The sequence below is a fragment of the Piliocolobus tephrosceles genome, chromosome 19 (genome assembly GCF_002776525.5).
Source record: "Piliocolobus tephrosceles isolate RC106 chromosome 19, ASM277652v3, whole genome shotgun sequence".
Lineage (NCBI taxonomy): Eukaryota > Metazoa > Chordata > Mammalia > Primates > Cercopithecidae > Piliocolobus > Piliocolobus tephrosceles.
The window spans coordinates 45,098,976-45,104,838 of NC_045452.1; positions in this window are offsets into that span (position 1 = coordinate 45,098,976).

Genomic DNA, 5,863 nt, shown 5'->3' on the forward strand with positions numbered 1-5,863 from the left:
CTGTGCTGAAGAGTACACGTTTATAGCTTTTGTCAGCTTTTGATAACAAGTAGCATCATGACATTATAGAGGATAGTGAGAGATCATAGTGCCAATCACAGTTCAAAAGTCCCCTAACGAGCTCACAAAAAGCTTTCAGGTAAATTATCTCACTGGATTCTCACTTAAAAACTCACAAAGTGGACATGGCAGATGTCATTTCCTCACATGAGAACTGAAAAATACTAAAGCTTAAAAAAATTAAATAGGCCGGGTGCAGTGGCTCACACCTGTAATCCCAGTACTTTGGGAGCCTGACGTGGGAGGATCTCTTGAGCTCAGGAGTTGGAGACCAGCCTGGGCAACATAGCAAGACCTCATCTCTACTAAAAATAAAAATTAAAAAATCAGCTGGGTGCGGTCTTCACGTCTATAGTCCCAGATACTCAAGAGGCTGAGGTGAGAAGATTGTATGAGCTCAGGAGTTCGAGACCAGCCTGAGCAACATAAAGAGACTCCTGTCTTTATAACAAATTAAAAAAATTAGCCAGGCCTGGTGGTGTGCAGCTACAGTCCCAGCTACATGGGAGGCTGAGGTGGGAGGGTCACTTAGCCCAGGAGTTCAAGACTGCAGTGAGCTGTGATCACACCACTGCACTCCAGCCTGGCCAACAGAGCAAGACCTTATCTCAAATATATAAATAAATAAATAATCGGCCTCAAGTCCAACAGCTGGAAGTTGAAGAGCTAGAAACGTCAACTGGGCCTTCGAACTCCAAATCCCCAGTTCTAGCTAAGAAAGGTGTGGCCACATCCCACTGTCATCACAATGCTGTGGAAGCAGCTCTCGTTTATATCCTCTGCCAGGTAATAAGGCCCAAAAGGGCAGGAATTGATCTACATTTTGTTCCTTGCTGCATTCCCAGCACCTAACAGTGCCTGGCACAGAGCAGGCACACGATCCCTCCTTGATGAATTAAATTCAACTGAATGAGGAAGAAAGGTACACAGCAGACACCCTCATAATCAGAATCCAAGTCACTCCATCTCCAGGACCTTTTGGTGAAGCCAAAATCACAAAAGCCAACTTCACACAGAGGTGGCCTTTGTCCATCCTTTGACACTCTCTCCTTTCCCACCAGACACAGAAATATCTGTGCTTCTTTTTCAGAGCAAATAACCTTAGCCACGCCTCTGTGTTAATGCTCACTTTGCATTTTTAAGTGGAAATTTACATCTCCAGTGCAAAATAGATCTTGAAAGTAGACTCAGTCTGGAGCAATCTGGATGTCAAGTTCTGCCCGTCCTTCCACCCACCCAAGGCCACCTGGAGGGGCCCATGGACCACCCCAAGAGGCTGTGAAGCTACATTAGTATGAGAGAAACATCATATTGCCCCTCCACTTTGCCAGCTGTGTTGGGTTGAATCATACAGATCTGGAAGAGCAGTCAAGTCTGACTAGTGAGATCGGAGGATGACTTGAGGCTTGGTGGAGGCACAGCCCATTCCCAGCTGCCCCTGGCACAATCTGCTGCTGGCCCCTGGCTCACTTCTACACCCCTAACGGCAGCAACCTCCTCCACTGAAGATATCTTTGCCTCCCTGTGTGACAGCTCTGGCATCCCACATCTGGGTTGCTTTGCCAGGGTTTAGTGGAAACCTGGGCCAGGTTCTGAGAGCTTCCATCTTCCCAGTGGTGTTAGGATGTGGGGGCAAGGCAGAGATCCAGGACCAGCACATCCTTCCCAAGCCTTCAGCTGCTGCTTTTTGCTAGCTTACCACTGGGCACCCAAGAGGAATGTAGAGCAGGGGGCAGGAGCAAAAGCTGATCCTGAACTTTTTTATGAGTTCCTCAAATCTGATTGGCAAATATTTCACAGCCCAGGGCCCCACATTTACCCTTACCAAAGCAAACTAGAGTATGACTGAGTCCCATGCTATTTCTGCCAAATGTACCTTGTTTTTGTAAGTTTCTCCATGAATTAGTTTTTCCAGAGGACACCCAAAATTGCTACCCATATTTTGGTTGGAGGAAAAACATCCTTTGTTAAATGAACAAACTGAGCTAAGTGCAGTGGAAAATTCAAGATTAATCCAATTAATAATCAAGGACCTCCTACTGCCGCAGGTCAAAGCTCTAGGCACTAGAGATACTAAGGTGACACTAAGAGGCCATAGAATCACTTGGACAGTTTACAATTTAGTGGTAGGGGGTGAGGACAAGGGAAGAGAGAATAAATCAGAAAACACCAATATGTAAGAGATTCTAATAATCATAAATGCTATGAAAACATTAAAATAAGTTATGGGGTATACAGTCATTTCAGCCTAAGAAAGACCACTTAGAAGGGTGGTCTTCCTTTGGAAGCAGTGACATTGAGTCTGTGAGATGAGTGATAAGAAGCAGCCAGCTACATGAAGAGCTCGGGAAGAGTGTGTTGGCAGAAGGAAAACTGGGAGGCCTGGCACAGAGGCTCACACCTGTAATCCCAGCACTTTGGGAGGCCAAGACAGGTGGATCACCTGAGATCAGGAGTTCAAGACCAGCCTGGCCAACATGGTGAAACCCCATCTCTACCAAAAACACAAAAATTAGCTGGGTGAAGTGGCACAAGCCTGTCGTCCCAGCTACTAGGGAGGCTGAGGCAGCCTGAACACTGGAGATGGAGGTTCCAGTGAGCTGAGAGCCTCCACCGCACTCCAGCCTGGGTGACAGAGCAAGACTCTATCTCAAAAAGAAAAAAAAAAAAAAGAAAAGCAGAATAGTAACTGGGAAGGCCCTGAGGCAGGAGCGGGCTTGTTGCATGGGGAGAGGCCATTGTGGCTGGAGCAGGGTGACAAGGGGCAGTGGTGAAGGATGACATTGCAGGGTCGTTAGGGACCGATAGGATGAGGACAAGTATAGATTTTACTTCAAGCATCAAGTGTCTCCTTGGAGCACTCCAAGCAAGGGAGTAAAACCCCTTAGATTTTCTAAGGTCTGCCCTGGCTGTGGCTGGGGGTGGGCAGTGGAAGGGACTGGAAGGAAAGCAGAGAGTCATAGAGGCCACCCCAGAGATCTCAATCTAGAGAAGGAACAAAATATCTAGAACTCCAGTCAGGGTGACATATATTACAACAGAGCTTTAAACTAATGGCCAAGAGAGCCACCAGTTGAGAAAAAGTTATTTCAGCTGAGGAGATGGGAGGGGACTCTTGGGGGTGCCGCTCAGGCCTGGGCCTAGGCTTTGGGTACAACCATCTTAAATTTGGTCTGCAATTAATTTACTTTTTTCAGTCACCACTTGAGGTTACTCTGATGCCAAATCACCATTCTCAGTCTGCCCATCCCCACAGAGGACACAGTTAATGTCTTCTAGAACCTTATACTCTGGCCACAGGGCACAGAGCCAAGCTTTCAATAGGAGCAAAGTATTAGTTTCCATGTGGGTAACAGAAGCAGGAAGGCATCTGATTTCTTTGACTTGAGGAGTTCAGAAGATGCTGGAAACCACAGAGAGGGAAGCCTTATTTCCTTGTTAAATACTAAGAAGTGTGTCCCTGGGTGGAACCCACCTTGGCAAACCTGTGAAGCTCCCCTGGTTTCAGGGATCAGAGCAGTTCAGAACTGCAAAGGATCTCACCTGTCATCCAGTCTAGCATCTCCCAAGTCCAACGGTGGTCCTGAAACAGGAAGTGATGGAAATGCAATCTCCAGTCTTCCCAGGCCTCATGAGCCGGAATCTGCATTTTCACAAGATCTCCAAGTGATGTGCATGCATATTATAGTTTGAGAAGCACAGCTCTGAAGATTCTCACCTTCAATGGGTAACAGATTCACCAGCATAGATTAAAAAAAAAAAAAGAAAAAAAAAAAAAAACACTATAAGAGATGTCTGGGCCCTATTCTAGGGATTTGGTTTTAACTGGTCTGGGGTTAGCCTAGGCAGTTTTATGTAATTGTTTTTTGTTTTTTTGAGGTCCCTGATCATGCAAGGACATTAATCAGAGAATCTCTTATGTAATCCAAAGTTCTTATTTTTCCTGATATGAAGCTCTGGCTCAATAAATTGAAAAGATTCACATCTTATTCCAATGTAGGCATCTTGGCAAAAGTGGGCCCAAGATTCTGCATTTCTAACAAGCTCTCAGGTGAGGCCAATGCTGGTCCTCAAATCATACTGAGAATAACAGGTGTAATGGTTAATTTTATGTGTTGATGTGACTGGGTCATGGGGTGCCCAGATATGTGGTCAAACACCATTCTGAGTGTGAGGTTTGTTTTGGATAAGATTAACATTTAGATCCATAGACTTTGAGTAGATTGCCCTACATTACGTGGGTGGGTCTCCTCCAAATAGTTGAAGGTCTGAATAAAAAACAAAAAGACTGGCCTCGCCTGAGCAAGAGAGGATTCTCCAGCAGATGGCCTTTGGACTTCATCTGCAATGTTGGCTCCTCCTAGTTCTCCTGTAGACTGCCTTTGAACTAGAACTAGAACTAAAGCATTGCTTCTCCTGGGTCTCCAGGCTGCCAGCCTACCCTGCAGATTTTTGACTTGTCAGCTTCCATAATCTCACGAGCCAATTCTGTATAATAATTCTCTTTCTATAAATATACACACATTCTATTTGTTATGTTTCTCTGGAGAAGTCTAATACAACAGGGTTACAAAGGTTGCTCTGCTGAGATTCCAATTTTTGCCAAGATGGAGAAGTCACACAAACCATTACACATCTCACCCAGAGTCAACCTAATTGAGGTAGGAAACACAAAATTCAGAAACTAAAGGAAAAACTGCGAGAACACTGAAAGAGAAACTGTTGTGTGTGTGTGGTGGTAGGAGTGGTAAGGGTTGCAGCCTGGGATGAGCCACCTGGTGCTGCTCTAGGAGGATACAGTAGAAAAAGCAACTTGAGTTCCACTCTTCTCTTCCATCATTGCCTTGGGACAATCACTATCTTTCCTCAGCCTTCAGAAATTGGCAGTTGTGGCCCAGACTGCTGACACAAGAGTAAAATCAGGGCAGCCCAGAAGTCCCATTCCAGTGAAACCTTATAGAACGTAAGTGAAGGCTGAGTAGCCTCTGCATTCCCTGCCCTCCCAGTCCCAGAGTTGGGGATGATAAACTGTGCATGCCTATTCTTGTTGCTGCTTCTGCCTGAGGATCTGAAGAGGAAGCTCTGGCCTCAGGTATTGCTTGGTGGGTGACACCAAATGGGGGCATCTTATTTGCGGTTCTCACCCAGGCTTGCCCATTCTCTCTCTTTGTTCATCCAAACGTAGCAATATAAAACAAGAACAGGGAGAAAATACAAGGTATAGAAATTATATAATGGGAATAAAGAGCACAGTAAATTGTCTTCGTGGTTGATTGGATACAGCTAAAGAATGAATTAGTGAATTGGAAAATCAGATTGAGGAACTCTCCAGAAAGCAAGCAGGGGAAAATTCAAATGTAGAAAATATAAAAGAAAAGTTAAGAGACTTGAACAATGAAAGTAAAACTACCAGCATCCAGACAATAGGAGTCACAGAATATAAAAAATATATATATATAGAAATAAAGAGAAGAAAATAGATGAAGAATTCAAGGAGATACATTTCCAAGCATTAAAGATGAATACAATCAAATTTTTTAAAAGAGTGCATAGAACATCAAAAGGAAAGAGAAGAAAATTCCACATCTAAGCACACTAGAATCAAATTTAGGAATACCATGCAGAATCATGGAAATAATTAATTAATTAATTTAGAAATACCAAACTCAAAGAGAAAATTTTGAAAACTCTCAGAAGGAGCATAACACCTACAAAGGAAAAATAGCCTTTTACCTTTGTGAACATCATACTTTTTAAAAGTCACTTTAAAAGTGAATATCATGCTTTTTAACCACAACAGTGA